At 34.1% G+C, this 14,753-nt stretch overlaps 2 long non-coding RNA genes across 2 annotated transcripts; one reads left to right on the forward strand and one right to left on the reverse strand.

Annotated features, from left to right (window-relative positions):
• Positions 1-7,324: 7,324 nt before the first annotated feature.
• Positions 7,325-8,674, forward strand: LOC130220417 (uncharacterized). Its single transcript, XR_008836197.1, has 3 exons — positions 7,325-7,726; positions 8,218-8,352; positions 8,451-8,674. It is a non-coding gene; the product is annotated as an uncharacterized LOC130220417 (long non-coding RNA).
• A 3,896-nt stretch (positions 8,675-12,570) lies between these two features.
• LOC130220418 (uncharacterized) lies at positions 12,571-13,686 on the reverse strand. The gene is made up of 3 exons (XR_008836198.1): positions 13,620-13,686; positions 13,185-13,282; positions 12,571-13,079 (listed from the first exon to the last, which is right to left on the reverse strand). It is a non-coding gene; the product is annotated as an uncharacterized LOC130220418 (long non-coding RNA).
• Positions 13,687-14,753: the final 1,067 nt, after the last annotated feature.

Below are 14,753 nucleotides of genomic sequence, written 5' to 3' on the forward strand. Positions count from 1 at the left end.
CACTTTGGTTACTCTGTAGATCAGATGAACAAAGTAGATCAGATGTACAAATTTACTCTGACAAGTTAATTGAATGGATAATTTAAAAACAATAGCATGATGTTCCTTTTTGAAGGGAACCTATTTTGCGGAATTTAGTTTTAGAAGTTGTTGTCTGGCAGTGTGTGTGCACAAACTAAAAATTCATTTTTTTTTTTTAATCTTAAGGTGATTTTCCAAAAATCTTATAAATTTTATGAAACTATTAAAATTACCATATAGTAGTATTAGTTACATTAAACGATATACAAATAAAAAGCCATCTGCCAGCTGCATCAGATTGAATTTATGGCACCATGTTAAACTTCAATCTTTACTGCACTCACATACCTTTTTAAAAATAACGTTTTTTAAAAAAGATTTCTCCAAAATTAAACCAAGAATAGACTTGTGCATTAAACAGTGTGCCCGCCAGTCTTATTAGATTAATATTTATTAGGTTAATATTAAATTAAACAAAAAAAGTATATGGTTGATAGACTGTTGTCAATGTGCTTGTTTACAGTATATAGGCTATTGGTGTGTATGCACCATTTTGTGCAACACTTGTATGTTTATAACCACCTCTTAGGATAATGGTTATAAATATAGTTATTTTGGGGGTTGCAAGCTGAAATGTTTAGGAACCCCTGCATTGATTCATATTCACTCAAATCACATAGCTGTACAGTGTCACTACAGAACTAAAATTCAGAACTTCAAATTCAGTGTTCTGAAACTCAAGCAGAAACTCAAGAGTACACAAAAATGAACAAAGCAAGTGGTCACCCATAGGGTAAGTAGATATCTGAAACAATTTTGACTTCTGGCGAGTGTGCAGCTCAGGATGTTGCCATTCTTTTGCTTGATCATGAATTTACCATGTAGAAAGTCCAGCTCTGCAAGTGGTTCACATCTAAGTATGAAATTCTTTTTAAAAGTTTATCTATCGAGATTGTTACCATGATAACTCAAACCTGTCTGTGATGTATCACACCCACTGGTATGAGTTTACAGGTTTCAGTTTGATCTTCCTCCACTCCCTACAGAAACATTTTTTGCAGTCTAGAGAGCCTGTGTTGCTTTCCTGTCAACACATGTCTTAACCCAACTGTATACAGTATCTTACCTCTTCTGACAACACTGGTTTAGAAACATATTGACAAATTACATGACAATTTAGATAGCATTAAGGTTGTGCATGGCTTCAGCTGAGGCCATTCTTCAAAAGATGTGCTGGTTTCATTCTAGTCAGAACTGTACTTTAATCTGACAAACTTCCTCAACTGAAATGGTTGTGATTTAGATCAAGAACAAATATGTGAATTAACAATAACTCACTCACTATCCTTCAAATATTTCAGAATAAATCGCGGTAGCGGTCGGGAACTTAGGTGTCATTTGATCGGGACCAGGCGGTCTAACAATATCTAGCGCTCCTGAGAGAAACATCCGCCGTAGTGCGTGTGAGAGAGAATGAGAGAGAGCACTACTGCTTTGCACTACTGCCCTTTTTGCACTGTCTTGATTGTACACAGCAACGCTGCACTGCTTTGGTATACGAATGTACAGTAAAGCTATTTGTCATGCCAATGAAGCACCTAAATGTGAAATGTTAATGTGAGAGTGCGCTCATCGTGGTCTCTCTCTCCCAGCAAGCATTTTTTGGTCTAATAGACGTCTAAACATAGCCTAGACGTCTAGGCTAAATCACGGCTAAATTTGGGCTGTCAGTGAAAATCTAATAGACGTCTAAGCATAGCCCAAGTTTAGACGGCTACATATAGACGTCTATTAGACGGTGAAATTTGGTCTAGGCTAAATCACGGCTAAATTTGGGCTATCAGTGAAAATCTAATAGACGTCTAACCATAGCCCAAGATTAGACTAGACGTGATTTAGACGCCTTTTCAACGGCTACATATATACGTCTAAAAGCCGGTGAATTTTGGTCTAGGCTAAATAATGGTTAAGTTTGGGCTGTCAGTGAAAATCTAATAGATGTCCAAGTACAGCCCAAGCATAAACAAGTCATCAAAATTTCAGCTAATGAATGATTATGTTTGTACATTTAATAAACAACAAAAATACACATATACATAAACATTTTTGATCAACAGGTTCTCAAAAATGCAATCCATTCAAACTAATTAATCAAAGCTTTTATTAATGAAAGCAACATTAACAACATTAAAAACATTAAACAATAAAAAAATAAATATATATATATAAATGTCAAAGTTATGACAAAACAAATAAGATAAAAAACTATTTTTTTTTTCCTGTTGAACACAGAAGAAGATATTTTAAAGAAAGCTGAAAACCTGTAAAAAACATACCATGGAAGTACAGGTTATATACCAATGGTTACAGGTATTCAGCTTTCCTCAAAATATCTTGTTCAACAGAATAAAGAAACTCAAAGGCTGTTATTTTTGCTTTATATGCACTCAAAATTATTCTTGTAGCTTAAAAATATTCTGATTGAACAACTGAAAGCATGTGGTCTGTTTTGAGGATGTTTTAGGTTTTTATCTGGACTTTAAACAAGTTGGGACCATTGCTGTCTATAGAGAATGAGAGAGCTCTCAGATTTCACCTGAAGTATCTTAATTTGTTCTTCGAAGACAAATAAATGTTTGGTACGACATGAATAATTAAACGTTTTCATTTCTGGTTAAAAAAACCCTTTAAGTGTACATGAACCCAAAAAGTCCATCCAATCTATGTGACACTCAGCAGGTTCTGCAAAACTTCTACACCCACATCTGTAGGTCTGTCCCCAAGACCAGCATCCTCAGCCCAAACGATAGATCTCCACTGTTGTGTGTGCATTGAGATTCAGCCACTTTCAGTCCTGGAGAAAAAGGAGAGAAAATACTGAGATGTGTTGCAAACTCAGTCCTGTGACTGTGAGTTTACAAATACATTTATGAAAGGAGGGTGGGTTGACACACCACATATTCCTTTAAAAGTCTTCATTGAGGTAGATGCACACACTCTTCAAATGAGGTAGGTCCTCAGGACACAATCACGCTTGATTGTTACGTATTAAAACTAGAAGAAAAAAAACATCTATTAACATCAAAAATAATTAGCCAGAGCCACATTTCAATTCAATTAACTTATTTTAACTATTTTAGTATCAATGTGTTATATTCAATGTTTCTTTATGTCAACAGCAGTTAAATGGATAATGCATAAATATTGTTTAATATTCATTCTGTGTGTTTGATGTGACTCGAAAGCTTCATCCAGCATGTTATTGTACATGGGCAATCTGCATATGGACAGAGATACCAGCATATGTGGTCATAATGTTTTAGTCTAAAGTGTTCAAGCAACTCATACCTGCTAGACTACTCATTTTACACAGCTACACTCAAATATCTGTGGAGGAAAAACAAATAATTACAAATATTAGAGAAGCATTATAATAATAACTATCAGCTTACTTTATACTAGATTTTACTGTGACAAGTCAAAATACAGTTACTCATAATACTAAAATAAGACATTTTCCATAACATAGTAAAGTTTATTTATAAAATATAAATTAATAAAAAATCAGACATTAACTTGATTAGATTTTCTAAAAACAGAATTAACTTGGTTCTTGTGTTTAAGTCTCTTGTTATGAAATCACAATCAAATATGATTTAAAAGTCAGAACTGCAGAAGTTTCATCTCATGACTGACTTTTTTATTTGACTTCATGCGGCAATTTAATTAAGACAACTCGCAATGTACACAATAAATGCTCTTAATCACCGAACTTTGCTTAATAAGTGTTTCATTTTGCGTCTTTAAAATGTTGTAACACTCCCTCACACCGTTTTTGTTTGTCTAAGATTTTTGGAATAAATGGTGCCTGTCCATTGATATTAGCGTAATACTATATTAAAACTCGCACATATAATAAAAAACATTGCCAAACAACATGATATTATATCATAAATATATATAAAGCAGACTACATACCTTGCAGGCCACTCGCGCTCGCAATCCAACGCGCTACAAATTTCTAACCACAACAGTTTCTTCCTCTTGATTTGTTGGTCCATTTCAGCCGAGCTGACTCGACAAATGTGCAATACCGCCATCTATCGTGTGGAGTACGGAACTGCATTGTTTTTTCTTAACTGATTAGATCTGGCTTGTTTTACCGTAAGATATATGTAATATATTATAAAAAAAGATATATTATACCATATTCATTTTTAATTAAAAATAAAAAGGCAATAAGTCTGCAATTAATTTTTTATATCAATTTTGTATGAAGGTAAATCAGTTGCAAAACTCGAGAGCCTGCAAATGTAAATGTGAGCACTTGTGATAATAATATTTGTATGTGTATGTTGAAATGTACACTCACAGCTCTGATGTGAACAGCTGAATCCCTCGATTTGCACACACACACAACAATCCACACACTTGTGTTTTGAATTGGAAGTTGCAGATTAATAGTTGTGTATTTGTAAAATGTCATTCACAAATACAAAATGACAGACACACGTGTGCACGGCAAATTTGATTGCATCTTTGCTCTACAACCACAGGTCGGCACTCACAACCTCTCAGATTCGTCAGTACTACAAATCTTCCGCGCTCTGACTTTTGCTACACATCTCCCGCCATCTCTGTAGCAGAACTCATCTGTGCACTTGCAAATGCAGATGCGCGAGCAGCGCGGGGCGGGGGAGGGGCGGGGCAGGTGTAAAGCTGTTTGATTGGCTGATGCCTGACCAATGAACAATGCCAGCAGCCAACAGGACTGAGGTGCAAAAGAATCATTTCCCACGATTATTTTATTATTTAGGGTTTATTTCAGTTCTTTTCTGAAGAGATTCTTGTTAAAAATCATTAATCTGCGGAAATGTACATACCAGTAAAGGAGCAGCAAAGCCAGTTTATTGGCTAGAGCCAGCCAATGAGATGGGGCGTTTCTGTTTGTCAGGACCAAGCGGCAACCTCCCGCTCTCCCTTGGGAAGCCAATACGGAAGTAACTGAAACTGCAATTCATCAAAATTCCGCTAGTCCTGGCTCCATAATAGAGCAAATTGCAATTGAGCCCACTGTTAGAATGGCCAACTTTACAGCAGAAAAAAAGGTGTTTACAGCCTGGTACAAAGAACGATTTTGGTTCATATAGCTATTATTACCCTCCATGACAACTGTGAGGGGCGTGAATTTTTTTATAACTCATCCATTTCCTTTATATTAAGTTATATTAAGTTTGCATAATTAAGGGCGTGGCCACTTGAGTGACAGCTAGGTCTCGCTGGTCGCCGTCACTTCACCTCAGCTGAATCCGGCAGATTAGCCACTGATCTCGGCAGATTCATCGTATTTTTGTTTTGGTTAATGTTTCTTTACACAGTCAGCTGCCTTTTGGACTTATTTCTTACAATTATCAGATGATATGGGATGCTGTGTGCATTTAATTGTGCTCACAAACCATCCACGTGGCCTCCGTTTCCCATGTGAGTAAAGTTATATACTCGTTTACCATCTCTATAAATGTGTGTGTTTTATTTAAGATCATTTATCATTTATAATGTTCTTTAGACCCGTAACCCACCCAGCACGAGACGTCATTTCGACGTCGTTTTTTGGGCTAAATCAAGTCGGCCCGTCATAGACTTAATTTAGCCGAAATATCGACGTCGAAAATTGGTCTGTATTTGGTCCGTCGGATTTGGTCCAAACATAGACCAAATATCGACGTGGTCTTTGTTTTGCCCGTCGGATTTGGTCCAAAAATAGACCAAATATCGACGTGATTGTGTTGCCCGTCGGATTTGGTCTAAACATAAACCAAATATCGACGTGGTCTTTGTTTTGCCCGTCGGATTTGGTCCAAACATAGACCAAATATCGACGTGGTTGTTTTGCCCGGCGGATTTGGTCCAACATAGACCAAATATCGACGTGGTCTTTGTTTAGCCCGTCGGATTTGGTCCAAAAATAGACCAAATATCGACGTGGTTGTTTTGCCCGGCGGATTTGGTCCAACATAGACCACATATCGACGTGGTCTTTGTTTTGCCCGTCGGATTTGGTCCAAACATAGACCAAATATCGACGTGGTTGTTTTGCCCGTCGGATTTGGTCCATATTTAGCCCAGTACTTGAACAAATGGTCATGAAGAATTACAAGTTCCTCACAAAATGTTTTACATCTATTGCTTTCTTTCCAGTCCAATATAGAATGCTAATATAGATAGCGATTTAGTGCCATTACATTTAAATTATGCCAAACAAATTACTATGTTACTGTTGTTAACTCCTTCAGTATTTTCCCTGCTGCTTCATGCACTGATGTAAATATTTTTCAGGTAGCCTAAGTCGATTTGTTAATAAAGCAAAAGATTCCTACAAATATTGTAACAAATAATGTAAATTAAGATTTCAAGTCCATCAACGTAAAAACAGATTAAATAAAATAGGGTAGAAAAAAAACGAAATGGTAATACACTTTATAATGCCTTTTTGTTTTATGTTTCAATCTTGTTAGTAAGAAATCATAAATTAATATTTATTATTTATAAGAAATGAAAAAAATCATACTTTAATAATAATAATAATATGATGATGATGATAATAATAATAATAATAATAATAATAATTATAATTATTATTATTATTATTATTACTATTATTAAGTAGGTTTTTTTAAAGTCTACTTTTTTAATTTAACACATGTAAACCACAGCAGAAATGTCATATACAGTACAGGTAATAAATAACCCACTATAAATTAAAAGAATTAACATATGCTTTTTGTTTTCGCAAGCTTTGGAGATGTAACATAAAGTCCCTTTTTTAATAATAGGTCACCTATAGCTTTGCCATGAGGCGGTGTTCAAAATGACATCAATGTTTTTAAAGTGCACTGCGAAGGGAACACAATTGTAAACATGAAGATCGCTAAAACTGAATTGTAAAAATAGTTTGAAAGCAAATTACACCTAGAGATGATCTTTAATGCTTTTTTTTATTGTCAATAATTCCAACTTTGAATGTTAGAATGTTCTAAATGAATAGAACATATGGGGGATAAGTGGCAATAGCACACAGCCAGGAACTCTTCTGCGCGAGTCAGCGGACTTGCGCGTGCTCATCATTTGAAATAAATAACGGACACAAAGCAACGGGCGGAACGGTAATCTGAAGGTAAGTACGTTATATTCGACCTTTCACATGTTTCATTAGTCGTTTTACTTATAATTTATGTTAAATGTAACTTTAGATGTGTAACGTTTTACATTTTTATTATTTTTAATCAACACTTAATCACTTTATACGTTTTTATGTCGCCCTGTATAGTGACGAGGTCATTGACAGCAGCTAATCTATGAAGGTAAATAATAGCTGTTTTGGTTATTTATTTGGCGATTTCAACAAAATTACTTCATTTTATGTCTTCATTGCTTTTTAACCTGTGTAAAAATATAAGAATATCTGTAAAATCTGAATTAGCATAAAAAGATGCTCCTGCCCCGGCTATCGTTAAAGGCTAACGTTATGAGAAACGCTTCGCAAATAGCATTAACGGTACTTCGAGCTAACATTTTTTAACTTGTAATAATGCTAACAAAGTGAATCGCTGTCGGTTAACGGTTTTGTTGCTCTGTTTCTACATTTAGTGATGAACTCCTCGCCAGAGACGCTCCATAGCCTTGAATGGGGAAGCTTTGCCATTTCGTAAGTTGTCCACCCGACATGTCGCTAGTCAAGCTAATTATTTGTGGTTTCGTTCTGTTCCTGATTTCCTTTGTTCACAAACCATGCTTGTCTGTTTTTTTTTCTGATTGTTGTGCTAGGTTCTGGTGTACTTTTTTTTTTATTTTCCTGTTTATTAAAATTCATTTTGTCTACATCCTTCCCTTTCGATTCACGTTACTGCAGTTTACTCATAAAAGATAAAAAATGTTTGTAAACGCATTCATTAAAAAAATTATATCATTAAGCTTTTTATAACTTCACAAAGAAATGAACTCCAAACAAGATAATTGTATTTCTCACAAAATACCATGTAACTTAATATTCTGAGTGAGGAGTCAAAATTGTGGCTATTTTATGGTACAAATACTGTGGATTAAACATATAATTTACATTGGAATTGTACTTTGTAATAGTAGATACCAGGTGAGATGTCATGCTGAGTTATTTTTCTTATAACTTTTTAATGGCAGTTTCGCTGGAATCTTCAATTGAAAACATCAAGATCATTAACCTGTGTCAGCCTGGACAGACTTCTGTTTCAGTTCTGACTGCACCACACTAATCTCTCTGCTTATGTGGATCACTGACTACTATGTTCTCTGAAGGTATTCATTCATTCATTCATTCATTCATTCCTTTTCTTTTCGGCTTAGTCCCTTTATTAATCTGGGGTCACCACAGCGAAATGAACCTTTTTATGCAGCGGATGCCCTTCCAGCCTCAACCCATCTCTGGGAAACATCCACACACACTCATTCACTACAGACAATTTTAGCCTACCCAATTCACCTGTACCGCATGTCTTTGGACAGTGGGGGAACCCGGAGCACCTGGAGGAAACCCATGTAAACACAGGGAGAACATGCACAGAGACGCCAACTGACCCAGCCAAGGCTCGAACCAGCGACATTCTTGCTGTGAGGTGACAGCACTACCTACTGTGCCACTGCGTCGCAGACTCTGAAGGTATTACTGTAGTAAAACAACAGCACCCATGACTGAAGTTTTTGTTAGTGACCAGTATATTTGAAGTCTGAGAAAGTTTGTTTTTAGGAGTTGGAAATCTTTTTTCTTCTCTCTCTCAAACACACCAAACTTGTGCTTACAGTACAGTGTATTTACAATCTTTTAGCCATTTTTTATGGCTGTATTAAATACATTTTTATAAAAAAAAATCTAAAATAATTGTCACAAAACAATGCACATTTGAATTTTAATGAGAATGAAAATTACTCAAAGGGCTCATCACTTAAGATTTTTTCTAATGGCATGGTGTGGCCAGCGGAAAAGATTTTTACTTGTCCTGCCAACTTTTTCTCTGGCCCACCAAAAAAATATAAAAGATAATTTTAAGCCACTTATTAAGATAAGTTTTTAGCCACACGTTTAAAATTATGTGTCAAAAGAAGACAAATGTATAGTAGTCGTCCATATATTTCCTCTTTTTATTGAGTAATATAACTTTATTTAACAATTCATATTTTAATAAAGGTTGAAGGTTCCAGATTACCAGTTAACTATTCATAAATTGAGAGTCTTATTAAATTATACTTAAACCGTAATAGTAAAAACAGTGTTATTGAACAGTACTTATTTTAATTTTTACCTTGACAAATTGTCAGTAGCCAGCACATGCTCTATTAGTGAGATTGTTAGTTGTAGAAATCAAAACCATCATGTTTTTAGCATTCTGCTATGAGCTTGGTGGAATTATCTTTAAATAGATATTAATAATCTGTTATTGACTTATTAAAGTGAATGCTTGCAAAAAGATTAAATATTTTTATCAGCAGAACTTTGGGTGCAATCACGTGATTCTGGTGACATAAAATTAAGATGGAGAGCAGGATGTAAAAAAATGAATGGGAGACATAAAGGAAAGTCTGTATTTTTTTAATTGATACTATAATACAAAGGAGAAATAAATAGAAATATTATGAAGAGGACAGTTTTCTACTGAACTGAAATGAACCTGCCATTGACGTAACTACTGTAAGATACTCACATGAAAAAACTATAGTAAAAACATGTTTTTGAACCATACTATTGTTAATTGCTTGAATTAAAATGTGTGTGTATATATATATATATATATATATTTTTTTTTTTTTTTCACGGGAATAATGTTATCTTTCAGACATCATCATCATCCTCATCATGATTATCATTAGTATTATTAATATTATGATTAAATTAGGATTTTTTTTCATTTCCTAATACATAATAAATTAATTTTATAATAAATAGCCTTATTATTATTATGATTTATATATGATAGAATACGTGTTAACTTTGATAAGTGATTTGTTTTAGTAACATATAATAATAATAATATTAGTAAAGGAAACATAGGCTCTATATGTGGCATTAACATATATTTCAGTTAATATGGAAAGCGAGTGCATATTTTTAGCAAAACTAATATTGGAGTTTATTTTAAATGCGTGTGCGTGTAAAACAATATTATTTGCACAAATAAATGATGGGGTTCTCTAAAAAAGTAGTTTCTCCACTCCGTTTAGAACATCATTATGGGCCTTTTACGTTATAACTAACGTGGTTCAAGCGATGGATCTGTGACAGAGAAACTGCGTTTTGGGAAACATTCGTCATAGTTCTTTCCCCAAACAATACATTGTATGATAGTTCAGCGGTGAGTTACGTCGTTGTTTGAGAAACGCACCCCTGGTGTGTTATGAATTGCATGTTTTAAATGACAGCAATGCTACATTTAGTTTTTATTGTACAATATACATTATAACCCAGTACACAGTAAACTAATATTTTTTGAATGGGTTGCCTATTGGCGGCTTAACCGTTAAGCTTAAATAGGCTGAGCATATTTTTTGTTAATATTAAAACACATTAATACAAACTAGCCACCCTTTGATTTTTTCGTTTCCGTGTATTTTTTATCAAATGAAAAATGCAATGAATTGTTTATTTTGGTTTTCATTTTATTAGGATTAATATAATTATTAGGCCACACAACTTCTACATATAACACTGGCTCTTGCGTTTTTACAGATAGAAAGACGTTTTTGGCTCAAATACATTTATGCCTGTTAATTTCAGTGCTGTATTTCAACAGATTTTGCAAAGGCTTCAGCTATTCTACCTGTCAGCTGGTACCTGCCTCAGTTTTGCGACTGTGTGGCGTCTGTATCAAGTGTCTGGATGACAGCGAAAGAGAGCGAGATGAGATCAGACCTCAGATTTGATGTGTAGCCTCACGTCACAGTTTCTTTACTGCAATTTTGCAATATTGGCTCATCTAAATTAAAATTTTTTATTCTATTAAAAGCCGAAATATTGCCAGAGACAAAGCAACTTTCTGTTCAGTGATAACATACGCGCACACACAGGATACAAAAGAAGCTGAACTTCGGAAAAAGTGATCACTGCCGCGATGGTTGCTTTGTTTCTTTGTTTCTAATAAATAAGATTATTTAATAAATAGTAAAAAATAAGATTGATAATAAATAAGATTATTTATTATTAAACATTGTAAGATAATGGTCGCGTGATTTTTAAAATGAGAGTATGCGTTGCGCTTTATGGCTATTAATCTTAACCCGCGACCCACCCATAGTTAAACATCAAGTAGGTGCGTTAAAGGTGCATGTATAAATTAGTTGTGTTGCCTCCAGATGCTGCCACCTTTGTCAGGCAAAGTTTGCAGATTGCCTCATTAAAGTTTTCAGGTTCTCTTTTTGCATTTGGTTTGAACCCAAAATATTGCCAAACAGGCGCTTTTGCATTACGTTTTAACACTAAATCGTCCGCCAATCTCTTTTTGTAAATTCGACTCCTCTCTTCTCCTCACGTGATAAATGAAATATCCCAGCAAGCATTTCTTGGTCTAATAGACGTCTATTAGACGTCTAAACATAGCCTAGACGTCTAGGCTAAATCACGGCTAAATTTGGGCTGTCAGTGAAAATCTAATAGACGTCTAAGCATAGCCCAAATTTAGACGGCTACATATATACGTCTATTAGACGGTGAAATTTGGTCTAGGCTAAATCATGGCTAAATTTGGGCTGTCAGTGAAAATCTAATAGACGTCTAACCATAGCCCAAGTTTAGACGGCTACATATATACGTCTATTAGACGGTGAAATTTGGTCTAGGCTAAATCACGGCTAAATTTGGGCTGTCAGTGAAAATCTAATAGACGTCTAAGCATAGCCCAAGTTTAGACGGCTACATATATACGTCTATTAGACGGTGAAATTTGGTCTAGGCTTAATCACGGCTAAATTTGGGCTGTCAGTGAAAATGTAATAGACGTCTAACCATAGCCCAAGATTAGACTAGACGTGATTTAGACGCCTTTTCAACGGCTACATATATACGTCTAAAAGCCGGTGAATTTTGGTCTAGGCTAAATAATGGTTAAATTTGGGCTGTCAGTGAAAATCTAATAGACGTCTAAGTACAGCCCAAGCATAAACAAGTCATCAAAATTTCAGCTAATGAATGATTATGTTTATACATTTAATAAACAACACAAATACACATTTACATATCAACATTTTTGATCAACAGGTTTTCAAAAATGCAATCCATTCAAACTAATTAAACAAAGCTTTTATTAATAAAAGCAACATTAACAATATTAAAAACATTAAACAATACAAAATAAATAAATATATATATATATATATATATATATATATATATATATATATATATATATATATATATATATATATATATATATATATATATATATATATCAAAGTTATGACAAAACAAATAAGATAAAAACTAAGACTTTTTTCCACAGAAGATATTTTAAAGAAAGCTGAAAACCTGTAAAAAACATACCATGGAAGTACAGGTTATACACCAATGGTTACAGGTATTCAGCTTTCTTCAAAATATCTTGTTCAACAGAATAAAGAAACTCAAAGGCTGTTATTTTTGCTTTATATGCACTCCAAATTATTCTTGTAGCTTAAAAATATTCTGATTGAACAACTGAAAGCATGTGGTCTGTTTTGAGGATGTTTTAGGTTTTTATCTGGACTTTAAACAAGTTGGGACCATTGCTGTCTATAGAGAATGAGAGCTCTCAGATTTCACCTGAAGTATCTTAATTTGTACTTCGAAGACAAATCAATGTTTGGTACGACACGGATAATTAAACGTTTTCAGTTCTGGTTAAAAAAACCCTTTAAGTGTACATGAACCCAAAAAGTCCATCCAATCTATATGTGACACTCAGCAGGTTCAAAACTTCTACACTAACATCTGTAGCATCCTCAGCCCAAATGATAAAGATCTCCACTGTTGTGTGTGCGATGAGATTCTGCCACTTTCAGTCCTGCAGAAAAAGGAGAGAAAATACTGAGATGTGTTCTAAACTCAGTCCTGTGACTGTGAGTTTTACAAATACATTTATGAAAGGAGGGTGGGTTGAAACGCTTACCACATATTCCTTTAAGTCTTCATTGAGGTAGATGCACACACTCTTCAAATGAGGTAGGTCTTCAGGACACAATCACGCTTGATTGTAACGTATTAAAACTAGAAGAAAAAAAACATCTATTAACATAAAAAATAATTAGTCAGCTTAAAGTTTAGAGTTTACAGTTTAAAGCTGATTACTTATTTAAATTCAGTTATTTATTCACTTATTTTAACTATTTTAGTATCAGTGTGTTATACTCAATGTTTCTTTGTCAACAGCAGTTATATGGATAATGCATAAATATTGTTTAATAGTCATTCTGTGTCTTTGATGTGACTCAAAAGCTTCATCCAGCTTGTGAATGCACATGGGCAATCTGCATATGGACAGGAAAACCAGCAAATGTGGTCATAGTGTAAATGTTTTAGTCTAAAGTGTTTAAGCAACTCATACCTGCTAGACTGCTCATTTTACACAGCCACACTCAAATATCTGTGGAGAAAAAAAAACAAATAATTACAAATATTAGAGAAGCATTATAATAATAATAATAATAATAATAATAATAACAACAATAATAACTTCATAGTAATCAGCTTACTTTATACTAGATTTTACTGTGACAAGTCAAAATACAGTTACTCATATTACAAAAAAATGACATTTTCCATAACATAGTAAAGTTTATTTATAAAATATAAATCAATAAAAAATCTGAAATTAACTTGAACTGATTCTCTAAAAACAGAATTAACTTGGTTCTTGTGTTTAAAAGTCTCTTGTTATGAAATCACAATCAAATATGATTTAAAAGTCAGAACTGCAGAAGTTTCATCTCATGACAGATTTTTTTATTTGACTTCATGAGGCAATTTAATTAAGATGACATGCAATGTACACACTAAATGCTCTTAATCACCGAACTTTGCTTAATAAGTGTTTAATTTTGCGTGTTTAAAATGTTGTAACACTCCCTCACACCGTTTTTGTTTGTCTAAGATTTTTGGAATAAATGGTGCCTGTCCATTGATATTAGCGTGATACTATATTAAAACTCGCACATATAATAAAAAACATTGCTAAACAACATGATATTAAAGCAGATTACACTTACCTTGCAGGACACTCGCGCTCGCAATCCAACGCGCTACAATTTTCAAACCACAACAGCTTCTTCCTCTTGATTTGTTGGCCCATTTCAGCCGAGCCGACTCGACAAATAATCAATACTGCCATCTATCGTGTGGAGTACAGAACTGCATTGATTTTTCTTAACTGATTAGATCTGGTTTGTTTTACCGTAAGATATATGTTATATTATAAAATAAGATATATTATGCCATATTCGTTTTTAATTATAAATAAAAAGGCAGTAGGTCTGCAATAAATTTTTATGTCAATTTTGCGAGGTGGGTAAAGAACATCTAATTCAAAGCTAAATTATGGCTACAAATAGAACATGTCACGAAATTACACCTTAACACTTACTGATAATGCGTGCGTGATGTACGCGCTGCACGGCCAAATACTACAGTGAATCAGTTTAGGCTATCAGTGGGCTATAAATAGCCGTCCGGATGACGCAAT

The sequence above is a fragment of the Danio aesculapii genome, unplaced genomic scaffold (genome assembly GCF_903798145.1).
Source record: "Danio aesculapii unplaced genomic scaffold, fDanAes4.1, whole genome shotgun sequence".
Classification (NCBI taxonomy): domain Eukaryota; kingdom Metazoa; phylum Chordata; class Actinopteri; order Cypriniformes; family Danionidae; genus Danio; species Danio aesculapii.